Source organism: Hermetia illucens, chromosome 4 (genome assembly GCF_905115235.1).
Source record: "Hermetia illucens chromosome 4, iHerIll2.2.curated.20191125, whole genome shotgun sequence".
Lineage (NCBI taxonomy): Eukaryota > Metazoa > Arthropoda > Insecta > Diptera > Stratiomyidae > Hermetia > Hermetia illucens.
In genome coordinates this window covers 117,138,792-117,153,976 of record NC_051852.1, presented here as the reverse complement: position 1 = coordinate 117,153,976, position 15,185 = coordinate 117,138,792, and the positions used below count along the sequence as shown (strand labels likewise).

At 38.8% G+C, this 15,185-nt stretch overlaps 1 protein-coding gene across 2 annotated transcripts in view; it reads left to right on the top strand.

Annotated features, from left to right (window-relative positions):
• Positions 1–15,185, top strand: part of LOC119654823 (hexokinase type 2) — a 265,870-nt gene that overhangs the window by 120,641 nt on the left and 130,044 nt on the right. The gene's annotated exons all lie outside the window — the stretch shown is intronic.

Below are 15,185 nucleotides of genomic sequence, written 5' to 3'. Positions count from 1 at the left end.
ATCTATGTAGATTGCTTTTTAAGTTTTATTGGTTCTATTTTGATAGTGTTTCATGTTCTTCACATCCTGTTACAATTTTTAGGGACGGCAGGATCAGACATATATGTTTTGGGCATACTATAAGCAATAGGGAAGACTATCCTGCGTATTCACATTTTGGATTTGGCTGACAAAACATGAGACTATATTAAGGAGGTCATCCCGTGTTAAGGCCGTTTATTTTCGCGTGAAGAAATGGATAAAGTTACAAATACGAATTTTGTGTAAAGTTCCCATTTGTAGTATGGAGGGGTATTTGCGTGTTCCCTACTGACGCTTAGATAAAAACTATAAAAATGCTGCAACGCAGAGACACCTATTAAAATTTAATCGATAAGGAGCACACTGGTTTCTGTTCTAGATCCTGCTGCACAGGCGAAATGTCAATTAAGTGTGCATGGTATTCCATTATTGGACATAAAATAACTTCCGAATATTCTGACTTCCTTTCACCACCCCATTATCATAAATCTTCGAATTCTAAATTGTCAAACCAGTTAAATAGTCTGTGAACCAGGATGTTATCTCGTCTGTGTTATGACCCCTAGACGACACTTTCGAAACTAAAAAAAATGCAATCAATTTAAGTCAAACACTTTCGTTCCAAAGGACGTCTGTAAAAAAAGAAACAAGCAGGTAAGACATGTTCAACTAATAGACCAAGGAATAACTGGTTTATTCGTTTGCAATAAATGCAATCTTTTTAGCAGAAAACAGCGAAGGAAGGTGTATGACCACATTTCTTAAATGCATAAATAGTTTCCGACGTAGAAATGTTGAATTTGACGTAATAGTTATTTGTTGATGCCAGTATTTAATGATTTTCGCTAGAATTTATGACGTGAACGGATCTTCGTTTTTGATCAAAAATAGAAATCGAATATTAAAATAGAACACGTACATGTATATGTATAGGGCATTTTTAAATGGCATCTGTCTGTAATTCATAATGCAAACATTTATTGGGATACATTTTTGAAGGTTTCGTTTTTATATATGTGCGTATATATGGTGCCCAGGCCCCAAAATACTCTCCATATCGATATCTGTTCAAATTAAGTTAATAATAGTATATTACAATATTTTTGGGAAAATGGTTTATCCCAGAGTTATAGAACTTGGTAGTAGTATAAAATATAATATGAAGCATATTATCTGCACGTTTGATCAAAATCATACTATTAGTAACAAAGTTACAGTAGCTCAAAGTTGACTTTACCGTGTAAATTTACTGCAACTGAATATCAATATCACACTAAAGTGGATAGTCAGACATGCTAAATGCATATACATAATGGGCTACGTACAAATGGGATAGATCCACCTTAAATATATTCACAGAAGACGCAAACGAAACCTTTCATACCTGAAGCGCCCAGCTTCCGGTTTCCTGACTTCTTTAACATTAAATCTCTTCAGAATATCCTCCTTGAACCGCCAAACACTTCTCTCAACGGTTCTGGGCCACAACATTTTGCACAATGTCTTCTGTAATCAAAAATATTTTCCTTTTTATAAGCATTTTCAGCTTGCTGCTGAGGCAGAAATCACAAGCAGTGTGGTCAGAAGAGTGGGGAGTGGATAATTTCAGGCTGGTTGTGTTTGAAAACTCTGAATCATCTGTAAAAAATGAATGAGCGAAAAACTCACAAACCCGTACTTGCGCACAGGACCGGCACCTCACAACGTCATGAAGGCGGTAGAGAATCGCTTGAATTTGGTCCTTAGAAATATATATTGCATCAATTCCGTTTATGATTACAACTCGATTTCTTTCTTATTGATAGCGCTGTGACGTAGCACAGGATTTGCTAGGCGACCAACAAAATTAGATTAAATTATTACTACAATTGCTATCAAAAATGTACTTACCTCTCTTCGTCATAAATATTACCGAAAAAGCTGACTAACTCTGTAATATTGTTTTATCCATTGCGATATGCGCGCCAAAAGCCTGGCAAATCCATTGCAGAAAATTCTAGTTGCAAAGTTTTCTACTCGGATATTTCTTCCAGCTCATTGAGTATTGACAAGGTAAAGGTACTCCTGCGATCACACTTTCATTCAAAAGTCAGGTGGCCTTTCACAGATAAAAATTGGAAGTCTGGGAGAACCAACATGTCTGTGAATTCGCAAAGTACAGGGAGCCACTGCGCAGGCACGCAAGTTTTACCAATGCGTCAGCAGGATGAAGCCATATTCGTACACACCGATGCTGAGACCGTCGAAACAATCAGGGAAGTCTGATTTCTGACCGTATGGACATATTGCAGCGATAGGTTGATTATTTTGATGAAATGCTCAACAATCAAAATATCTGCGGTTTGGAGGTTCCACCAACTGAACACGATGGACGAATGCTGCCCCCACCAAGCATAGAATGAACAGTCCTACAATTCATCGGCTTAAGAATCATAAGTCGCCAGGCGAACTGGTTAAATATGATGGCGACTAGAACAAGAGAACTACAACAAACGCGGTGTGGGAGAGCGAATCAACGTCTGGTGACTGGCAGGCATTATCTGGGGGATACCATGCAGTGTAGCAATTATAGAGGTAACATTTTGCTGAGTACCATCTATAAGGTATTCTCCGCTGCTTTGTTAGGCTAGATATCCCAAACATCCACAGCAGACTTCACTACATGCGTTGGGACAAGCGATGGAAAAACTGTTGGAATATGACGATCAATTGCACCATCTTCAAGGTGGACTTCAAAGCCTGATAACATAGTCGAGGTAAAACTGTACACGGTCATGGGAGAATTCCCCAAATAGATAAGACCGTCTAGGCTGATCCTAACCAATATGCGAGGCCAGATAAAACAGCAGCATCACTCTCGAAACCATTCGACAACAAGAACGGTCCTGCATCCTCTTTAACCTGGCCCTGGAAAAAGTAATTTGCGATGCTCATGTAAATACGAGAAAGACCATCCTCTTCCTCTACTGGCCTATGCTGATGATATCTACATCATGCACAGAACAACCCGAAATGTATAGTCTACCTTCATCCAGATCGAGCAGGCGGCGCGAGATCTTCAGCTTTACGTTCATGAAGGCAAAACGAAGTATGGCAATGACATCACCTAAAATCAAAGAACCAACACCATCAAATGGCATTGATCAAATGAGAACAATAAAATAGGAAAGTATGACTTTGAAACCGTCGAGAATTTCAGCCCCCTTTTGCACTGTATACTTAGGCATTCACAATTTCGAACTTTTCACTAAATTTTGTATCACTGGGTACCACCGTTCCTGAGAAAAGTCCGTGTGACAGACAGATAAACGGCAGCATTCTGGTCGTCGAAATGTGCTAATACAGGAATTGAGATGAATTTGGAGAATAAATCTGACCAAATGGAGTCATCCTTCGTTTGATTTGGAGCCAAAATTGTTGAGCTGTGGGAGTTTACAAGCACAAGTGGACCGAGTAATCAAAAATATTGTGTGAGGTATCAAGGTTCGGTACATTAAAATGCGAACGTTTTGGGGAAAAGCTCTAAAATTACTCCTTTTGCGGACCGTAGAAATATGTTCTGAAGAAGTTCCGAAAATTTGAAAGAATTTCGTTGGATAGATTTTGGGCTATGGCGGCAGCAATTTCGAGAAAAACGCATTTAAAAAGTAGAATGCGATTTTTAGCCATAAAATCTTAACAGACCATTAATCTGCTATACCTAATCCATAAACCTTGGGTTTGTTGATGAAAACACATATAATGCCTTGGCTTCAATTCTTATGCTTTCAGTGAAGTCAATCGAACGTCAATCGGACCGATGAATACGCGCTTTATTACGACGATCAAAGTAAACCTGGCATGCAACAATTTATCTGTTGAACACTGTAATTTCCCAACGACTCCGAATATCGAAAAACCACTTTGCCCATATATTCTACACTATATTTAGATACAACTGATACCAAAAAATTCAATATTTGGCATCCGACACACATAATGACCCCCTTAAGATGTTTGGTTGTCAACTATCATCCCCTTTGTAATCAGTCTGCAGTCTTTCTAGACCCTATTTGTTAATTATATAAATTAAATGCATGCTACTCAGATTTCTCTAAAATGTGGGTGTGTTATGTTGAATCATGAAACTTCCGAGAGTGTCAGAATGGAAACCAGGCAAACAGAGTCATTGAAAGCAAACTCATTGACGTTGTTACTTTATAGCAATGTCGATAATAACGCAAAGACCAACGCGTGACAGTTGTTTGGTATCTGAACAATCAACTGTCGGTCTCCAGTATCAGTAGCCTAACTCATTTGAAATGGTTTAAATGACAAACCTGGTAGGAGAAGAGAATTCAGTGGCAACGGCTGCTAACCCTTCAACTGATTTCAAGGCAATGAGCCAATAATCGATGTTAGATTCAGAGAATACCACCTGATTGATATTACTATTTTCGGTTTCAAAAATGTTATTCTAGAAAGTCCATTCTTACTTCCAAAATAACCTCACATATTCATTGATATATTTTCTATAGATACTAAAAGTAAATAGAAATCAGTAAATATGACGAGCAATAATAAATAAATTATTCTTAGGATTGTTATAGAACTGCACATTGAATGTTTTAATTTATCCCCATCATAAAGTTACTAGTGTCGATTAAATACAAAACTAATTTGGTATTATTTTCACCAACATGTTTTCCCACTTTTCAACTATTATTTGCTATTATTCTAATGTTCTTTTCAACCTATAAATATGTATTTTGAGTGGCAAACAAGCCCCCATATGGCAATCTTAGTCATATTTATTCATATTTACCTCTGAAACAAGAATCTTAAACTCGAATGATCACTATTAGTATCTTGGACATAGAAATAACTTCTTGTTATGCAAATTTTATGGGTGAAATTAAGATTTCATATTTCCGCAAATGCCATGAATATTGAGATATCATACATAGAAATAGTTTAATTTTTCATAAACAACTACTGGATTCGAAGAAATTATTATTCTTGCATCTGAAAGAAGGGAATTACCCCCACATGAAGAAGGGGATAGGCCAAGTCGGTTCATACTTACTCGTACTATGATTCTGTTGACCTCCACTTGGCCTTCATCGTCGACGGGATAGTCCCCTCGAGTCTGGCGGTACCCATTATTCAGTATTGCAACTTTTATGATTTGGATCACGTACGCAGTCCATGTGTCATATTTTGAGTGAAATTGGTTTGTTTCAATTTGGTTTTTGCAGGTGGTTCCCATCCAGGTTTTATTTTTTGATTTTTGGGTTTACAATATGAAGGCATCAAGAACACACTTACTAACAGGCATATCTAAAAATTGATTTTCGCGATAATTATATTTCGCAATTGATGAGAAGACAAAATCTTATTTATTATCAACAATTAGTATGCATACTGGTTAGTGCTCTTAGTGAGTCTCTATTTGCATATAAAACAATCTGGAGGTGATAATTAGTAATACAGAATAGCAATTTATTTGCATTTTTAGACGTGACGGATACTTTGTTATTATACATATACATTACCAGTAACAGATACTCAAACGAACTGGAATAACTGGCAGAAATGTTTAAAATTTATAGAACAAGTTATTCGCTAGGGGTTTTCATTGGGAAGTTCATAAAATTCTTCATCTATGAGCAAGATTTGCTAATGAAAACCATATCTGTAAGTCGCTGATTACATGCAAACTTATCTTCAGTATGGAATTGCCCACGCATTCACATGAATTCGGTTTTCCCTGGATTCTTATACCAAAGTACTGAGGTATCAATTCTTGCCCATAGTGGGCATGTTTTGGCTCGAAGTGATTTCAAATGCAGGTAAATCCTATCCTTTCGCTATGCTAATGTGGAGACGTATTTTTTGACGCTTCTGCCCCTTTGAGCCATTTCAACATAAGTTTAAGTGCATTCTCGTCGTCCTATGATTGATTACCGTCAAAAGAACACCCAAGGTTTGATTTTGTTGTCTGGACTGGCTTTGTGAAGGGAAACTTTAAAACATCAGAAGATGCAAAGCAAAGGGAGGCGAATGAAACGCCGTACAAGTCAGTTGGCTGACATTTCTGCGGATTTGTACTTACTTAAATGGCCAGTAATGCTCCTTAACCTGATGAAAACTACCGCTGCGAAAACTTCCCAGCCTCCTTTTAAAAGGAATTTTGATGTATCTAGATGTCTATTTTTATCTTTGAAGAGTGTTTTGATTGTCTTCAATGGGATGCTTGTTCGATAGAATTCGCAAACGATTAACATTCCGCCCATTGAAAGTCGTAATAACTCAGGAATTAAAACACTTTCTATTAAGAACACCTAACACTAATGTGAATTTTTAATAATGAGTAATGGCGCGTATTTTCATCATAAACAACAGCAAAACGGTACATGACAATAGTTCCGCTCGAATTAAAGAGAAAACACAATACTCCCTGCGCCTTACCTCAGAACTGCCCCCCAAAAATATGATCTGCTTCATTCACACAGAATACTGCAACAATATTGGAAAATTTCCATGCACAATGAAACATCTTTAATCCAATAATACAATTCTATTTTCAAGGACTTATAAGAAATGAACATCAGAAAAACCGAATTGTTCATAATTCCTGATTCCACTACCTTTTAGAGTAAAAATAGGCCATTCCCCATTTTAAAAAGATTTTTAGGCTCCTGGAGTGTCTTCTATAATGATTGTATTTGCACCGAACTTTCTAATTTCATCATCTATAAGAACGCTTTATGCAAGTGAAATTGACTTGTTCGAATAATGGCAATACATGTTTTGCCCCTTTGCCATGCACCTCACACTAAATCAGTGCCAAAAAATTGAAAACCACGAAGTAGGCATTTTAGATATGAAAGGTTATGCGTATTTCTTATGTAAAAATGGATGGAATAACAATTACATTTGTACGTAGCATAGAGTTTATTTGCACTGAATATATCAGACTATTCTCTTTAAGGGTGGTATTAACCCGAGTCTTAGAGTGCCATAAATTGACATGAAGGAGACAACTTTGCCATATTATGCTCCATGCTATGATCTATTTCGTACTTCGTACGAATGATCTTGAGATGATTTTCTAGTAAATTTTTAAAATATTAACTTTATTTCATCGGACATCTGCTGGAGAGTATTTTGAGACCTATATGTCTTAGGGTCATCACCGTAACTTACTTCCCTTCTCCCTCCTTTATAACACTATTACCAAAGCGTGACATTTTATTTAATACCCAAAATGGCTATGCAGATGTACCTGGGACCTTACCCCATTCCGACATACAACGCCCGAAGGGTTGAAATTATATCTCAAGGATTTTTTTTGCTGCGATTTACGATGCAATTTTTAATATAAATTCTCAATTCATTTCTTGCTTAAACTTATGTCAGTTTTAGTTAGCCGTGTTTTTTGGAACCATTTATTATTCTAAATCAAGGTATTCTTATATTTGGAAGCATTTGGGCACAGGACGATATCGTTCCGCAGGCCGATCGGCCTTAATCGCGCACGGGTCGCTATCGTCCCGCTTTGAAAATTCTATTCAGCCCCCACTTAACTCGTCCTTTCTTCGTCACCTTTTCACGCAGAACATTGCAGTGAGTGACGTTCTTTTCAGCATTGTTTAGGCTTTCGAATAGTAATTACACCTTCAGCTCCCCCGTTTATTTTTTTGGGTCTAATAAGAAAGTGGATAAACGATCAAAACTATGTAGGGGAGATGATAAACAAAAATAAAAAGTATGATGGTCGTATTACGGTGGCTAATGGCTTTCACCTGAGTATATCTCAAGTAATTGATACTGATATGCAAATAGCTGAAAAAGGAAAACTAAAACGTCCCTATCGATCCCATCGTTCATATAAGTTCACTTTACGTGATGGTGACGTCATACACGTCTTAGAGTGCAATAAATTAAGCTGAAATGCAAAATTGGGTTGCGTTCAAACTTTTCAGAATTATGTACTTTACTATCGCCTATACTGGTGCCTAGGATGAACTTAAGGGGGGTTTCAGGTAAATTTATAAAATATGGTAATATGCTATTAACTAGTTTATTTGAGCAAGTATCGAAATGGTCTGTATTTTGGGGCTTAGATTTCCCCTTTCATTTGGATTTCTTTTCTGATCCAAACCTTAGCACTGAAATATGCATATTTTCCCTTTAATAAATAATTTTTAGTAAAGTAAAAGGAAATGTTAATAATGCTTTATTTTATGCATAACTTTAAATTTTCATTATCCTTAGTATGAGACCCATTGTGCTCTGCCCTAAAACATCTAGTCATCCTCGTCGATCCGCGCCTGTTGCCTCCCGTCCATCGGTTCGACTTTGTCTCGTCTACCTAATTGCTTATAGAGTGAACGGTGCATAGCATTACAAAAGAGGCAACATTATTAGTATGTATTTTAACAGCTTTAAAGACTAATGACTGTACAATTGTTAAAGCAGTTATATGCTTCAAATTGTTATTGTCTTGAGAACCTATGATGAGACAACTTTTTCACCTGGAAGTGCCAGTATTTTGTCTTCTAAAATACTTCAAATACTGGTACTTGCTGTTTTCTTACAGGCATGATCCAGACCTCTCTTGAAATTGATCTTCGCGTGAATTTCCATCCCGAATACTTATCGTATTCCTTTTCCTACGGTGGGTAACTAAGATCGTTTCGGTCTTTTGTTCTGCTAGGTCAAGTTGAATCATCACCAGCCACAAGAGAGGACTCATAATTGAAGCCTGTGATTCTCCTGCCGCGACGGTCTGTTGCTTAGGTCCTTCATTCGTATTGTACCAAAGCGTCTTTTCCAAGAGGCGGCTTTAGAGTAGTTTATTCAAGTAACTAGAAATACCCATTTTAACAAATAAGCTTATCATTTACTTAATCGTTACGATAAACTGGACATTTGCGATGGTGAGAGGGATCTGTATCGACTTGAAGAAGCCGAAACGAATCCATAAGTGATATCGAACACTTTTGTTGCGTTAATGGCTAGAACGGTTCTTTGCTTACCAACCGTCGAGCCGCGACGGATAGATGGCGAGAATATTTCGAGCACATTTCAACTGAAGAATTTGCTCGTCCCACTCATCCCCCCTTCCCACCTGACAATATCGCCTCTGAGCGTTGGAAAGCGAAGAGCTGGGACCCAAAGGTTTTAGCAAATGACTTTTTCCGCACTTGTAGGAGACTGACCGATGGAGCCCGAAACTCTTCAGACTTATTACCAAACAGAATTTTTCACACTTCACGAGGCGGAATCGAACATTGTCCGTTGGCACGACAAGCTCGCTCCTGTGAGATGCCCGGGAAATTTTCGTAGTAACTTTTGGGTGTCGAGGGCAGTAAATAAAAAGTCGAGATCGGATCGAAAGCAAAGAAAAGGTTGGACTTGCAATGATTTGACTTGATTTACTTGAGTGTGTGAGTTTGATTATAACATTTTAAATTTAAGAGGAAAACGCTAAAACTTTGTTCAGTCACGAGCGATGTGATCAGCGCCGCGGTTGGATACAGAAGAGACCGACTTATTTCCATGCGGTCCTTACTGTCCCAACCAACGGCATTTTTTTTACCGCTGGTTCTCCACTCCCCTGGTGCGTTCAGAAAACGAGTGAGTGGAGAGTTTCGGAGTTCAGCGCCATCTACCCGTCCGCATCCGCAACATCCGAAATAAATTTCGAATGCTGCAGATCCTGCCGCGCCACAGGTAGTCTAGCAGAATGTTTAAATTACCGTCCGATCCGGTTACCTTCCCATACCATGAAGATTTTTGAACGCATTCTTGACAACCGTTTTCGCGAAATCGTTGAAATAACCGCAAATCAAGCCGGATTTGTCAAGAACTGTGGAATCATTGACCCAATAAACGCTGTGCGGTTACTCATGGAGAATACCTTGAGAAGCATCGCCCTCTTTGCATTGCATTTCTCTACGGCAAGGCTTGGTGCCAGAAGAACTCGTGCGCTGCTTCAATTGCTCTACCACGATCCGAAACGTAAAGTTCGAGATGTGACGGGCGTATCAAAACCACTTTGTGTCTCTGTTGGTGTTCATCAAGGTAGCGCCCTCTCACCACTTCTCTTTGTTCTTGTTATGGACACTGTCACACGGGACATCCGACGTCTAGCGCTCTATACACTGCTTTATGATCGCCTCATGCAACACGGTCTCAGATTGAATGTGAATAAAATTGAATTTTTGTGAACCGATCCCCATGAAACAGGCACAATCACTATCAGCAGCAGTGACCTTCCCAGAACTGAGCGATTTGAATATCTCTGAACAATGCTATCAGCCATCTGCGTTATGAAATTGCTTCACGCATTAACGCAACCTGGACGGTATTCTGTGCAATCGACGTATCAACGAACCTCTCAAATCTAAAAGCGCAAGCGATCGAGGCAACAGTTTCAACGCTGCTTCAGCCGGTAAACTGACAGTTGTCATTTGAATGTTTCCTTTCCTGTACGGTACGAATTGTTTTCAAGGACCTCGCGGAGATCTTTCTTCATTATAATTTCATTAACGTCGTCGCATTGTCTTACAATCTCTTCGAGCTTATTTAAACTTCTTACCTTAAAAACTTCTCCACTTTGCTTTTCAGTTATCTTGTCTGGAGACTTTTCCAGCTCCACCGTTAAATCTCTTTTTTGCAAACTTCCGATTCGGCCGACGTTTCCACCAAGAGAATGTCGTATGTCGTGTATGTCGCTGTAATCTTCTTTTCAGCTTCGATTTGTTCTTTGCACTAACCTTGGTCGATCATTCCAAAGCCCTTTTAAGGGTTTTACTTCTTTTCTGTTAATTGAAGCCAGTGTCGCTGTTTCCACAATTTTGATTATTTCGTTGAGATTTCCTCTTTCGGGTGTGAGAATTTTTTATTGACTAGCACCCTGCGATGATCATCCAAAATAATTGTTCACTCCTTCTCTTCTCCTCTGGCGGCGTTTCCTTTCTTTTTGGCAATTTTTTCGTCTTTGACGCTGTTATACAAAACCTGATAGCTCCGACCATGTTTTAATGGTGCGCATTTTGTTTGTCTTTCATGAATTTGAACAACTCTGATTTATCCATATTTGAGGACTGCTCCTCTGCTTGGTTTTCTATCTGTGAATTTCTGTACCTATCAGTTTTCCAGGAGCTCCCCTGATTTTTATCTTGAGTCAATGTTGCATCGGAGGATATAACAGGATTATCGAGCTTCTCCCAAATGAGTCCAGCATTAATTTCTGTTGCAATTACTATCCAGTAATGCAGGTAGGGAGAGTGCGATGACCTTGGTTTTGCTGGTATTTATCTTCAGTTCAATCCTACTTGCATCTCTTTCCAAATTCCAGAACCGATGAAAGAACAAAGAAATGTCGTCAGCTTAGTTGAGGGATTTGACGCAAAAATGTTATAGCCCGATGTTATAGTCCTCCGAACAAGGCAGCCCGAAAAACGTCGCCGATAACAGGAAGTAATAATATTGGTGATAAGATGCAACCCTGGCGAACTCCGCTTTCGACCTCAACCTGCTATGAGATTTGGTTCCTTCCTGACTCCATCCTGCACTGACATAGCCACAACGATTTGCATCTGTGTGCATCCGACAACCGCTTTCCTCGCTTCCCCACAAGAGTACCCTCCTGCCAAGATCACTCCAGATACACTCCTGGCAATGTTCCAAAAAGATCCGTAGGATGTTAGTGTGGTAAATACAGGAGGAACCAGGCCGGAAATCAGCCTGCTCTCTGTCGATCAACCTTTCATTATGTTATTTGATGGATCCTCTGCTCTTCCTTAATCAATAACGGAGTAAGAGTGTGTCACGCCCACCATCGTTGGCAACGGTCAATATAGTGCGCTCAATTTTTCCGTTCATCGATTCACTTCCAACGTTCCGCAGTCGGCCAGATCTTATGACGACTCCTCGGGATGTGGCCGACGACCTCCCTTATACAAGCGGAAAGAGCATTCTTCATGGCTATCCAATGCTTCGATCAGCATGATAGCTCTCCTACTGTCGAGCGACAGCTGGGTCATACAAGCGGTCGATGTTACATTCGGGAAGGTCAAAGCTCCCAACCCTGCGAGAAGTGACAGACGTACCACATAAACGAAAATAAGGAACCATCAAATGATGATATCTTTCGAGGGGAATATCAGCCCTCTTTTTTGACGCACATCCCGAAGACAACTCCTAAATCAGTTTCAGATCCCAAAGCTGTCAATCGGATTATTCATACGGTGTCGGTCAATTGAAACCCAACTGACCTTATGGCAAGCTATGTTCTCGAATAATGTCCCACCAATGACGAGGCGATGGAAGCTACAGCAATCCACAAACCTCCCACCATAAAAATTATGGTCGCCAAGACCGTGCTTGCCCATCACATGTCCGTGCAAGGTGTTGTCAGATCCCACCTTGACATTCAGATCAGCCAATATAATCACAATGTCGCCTTCAGGAAGCCTTTTCCAAATAGCATGTAATTGCTGCTAGAAATCATCCTTTCCCAATATATCGGAAATCTCCTTTGGTGCATGGCACTGTCCAATTGTAATGTTATTTAACCTGGTCCGGGATCTTATGGTCGCAATCCTGTCAGAAACCGGTTTTCAAGCCAAAAAAGCGCACCCTGGCGTGGACGACATCGCGTCTGCTACCACTTAGCTCTGCAGAGAATATAACTATATTGTTATACAAAAGTGTTGCAAAAGGAAGCAGTGTACTCTTCAGAGTCTCGCTATTCTACTTCGTTCGGGCCCAGAATGTCCAGCTTATATCGTTGGAATTCTCGCTCGAGTTGAAGAAAGGGAGCATTCTGAGAGCCCCTGGTAATTTTGTCGAGGAGCGTGTGTATATTCCAAAAAACAATCATAGTCTGTTTTCGATGGCCAAAGGTCGTAGTCGTGAGAAGTTTATCCGAGGCATTGTTGACGTTTCGGTACCTGCAAAATTCCAAAATTTGCCTATGCAATTTTTGATTTCTTTCTGTCGCCTTTTACTTTAATATAAGCTAGTGTATTGTGAAGTCATGCTATGGGAAATTGCCTCTCGTCCGGCACGGCAGCAAGTTGATCGACGACTGGTCCGTTCACCATTCCACGAGTAATTTGGTCTTTCTGGTTCTTCCATTGCAAGAGCTGAAAAGTTTGGTGGAAATCGTATTACATATTATGAATAAAGATATAGATATAAAGGCATACAGTGCTAATACCACATTTAAAGTGAATAATGTGGCTTTCCAAATGCATATTCATTACGGGCTACGTACAAATAGAACAGTTGGGCATCTAAATTTTCTTACAAAACGAGCACACAAAAACGGTCAGACCTGGATATCATCTGGAAAGTTGTTTAAACAATTTGGGGCATTTTTTCCGTGTATTGCCTGCCATTAAATGTTTGCAATTAAATCATTTTTGACACGCACCGTATCTGATATTATTCGTTAGATATGGAAATGTAGAATTTTTCATGTCGACCAATATAATTTGATTATTTAGAGTTGTCCTTAAATGGGATTTGAATCTTCATATAACAAAATCACCAGCTTCAAATTTTGTTTACAAAGCAATTCACAACTTTGTGCAATGCAATTAGTTTTACTAAAAAACATTTTCGATTTTTCGTTCCAGGTAAGCAAAAATTGACGCCATTTATATAGGTACATGATGTATGTTTGTGCCAATCAAACTGCATGATTCGCTAGAAAACTAAATTCCACAAAAAATCAGCGGGCGACCATTTGGCGACCTTTGGACAATGCGTGAGTAAAATCCGGTTCGAATCAGCAAAAAATTGGTTTGCAAAAGCAAATACTCGTCCGATCTGTGAAAGATATGTCCAGATCAGATCCAAAAATTTGCAGAATAATAACCATAAATTGTTATTAAATATTATATGTAGATTTAATGGTGGTCATTATTGTTTCTAAAAAAGTCTGTGAATAATACCGATTTGACCTGTGTAATCTGTAGTGTAGGTTATTGTAATAACTCACTGGAGGTCATTGAAAGTCATTCAGGGGAAACTGTTGGAGCTTTCATAGAAATTCTGTGCAAGCTTGGGTATGTAAACATAGAAACGTGAATCATAGAAACGAAAGAATGTTTTAGAGGTCATTGAAAAGTCATTTGAGCGAAAAGAAAGCAAATTGGATACCATATGTGAATACTGGGTTTGCAAGTAAAGTAACGTTTATTATATGAGATAGGAGAGGAAATGCATGTGGATTTCCCCGCTAGGAACATTTCTTTGACTCAGAGGAAACAATTTCGTGGGTATCTCAACTAATAACAAACTTCCAACTTAGATATGTGAAATATCTTATCAGTTTGTAGTCGAGACAAGTAAAAAGTACTTTATGTGCATGATCAAATCGAAATTTCGCGAGTTGGCTTCGTAATATCGCTAACTTATTGGGTGCTACCTCCTATGCGTAATACGAGTAATTTGATTGCCAAATTTGGGTGACATGTATGAATTTTAGGTATAATTAGCGGGGAAATAACCTCATATATGTAGTATATTATGGTGGAGGAAAAGATTTCTATTATCAAAAGATTTCAAATAAGTCCAACAATTAATTTTTTCAACTCAAGTTTTCCCCATACTAAATCTATTTTCTCAATCAGTACCGAACACCTACCGAATCTATCAACTAAAAATAAATTGCATCACACACCAAGAATCTTTCCGGTTTAGTCAAAACTGGCTAAATCGATTTTCCATCCACCCATGTTTATTACCCCAAAAAATCCGAAGATAAAAATAATTGCAGAATTTCAAGAGATACGATATCTCAGATATGGTTTTTCTTGTATGAGCAATAGTTATAAAGCGCAGCGACGGGTATTGCACAACTTTCCAATCATTTGGAAAATACACGTTCGTCGAATTGGCCAGAAATAACTCTTGCGTATCAGAGGGTGCACGTGATGAATGTCACGTTATAGCACGTTGCCATCGAACTCATTTGTGAGTAATACCTGAAACGTTTTGGTTCCGACATCTTTTCATTCTATTGGCTCATGAATATGATTGAAGGCTGGTCACAAGCAGTAGGGGCTTGCTCTTGGTGAAGGTGATTCCCAAACCTGAATTGATTCTCTTACCGTTAAAAAATGCATATGTACGAGATGAACGTAAGAAAACTAGTAACC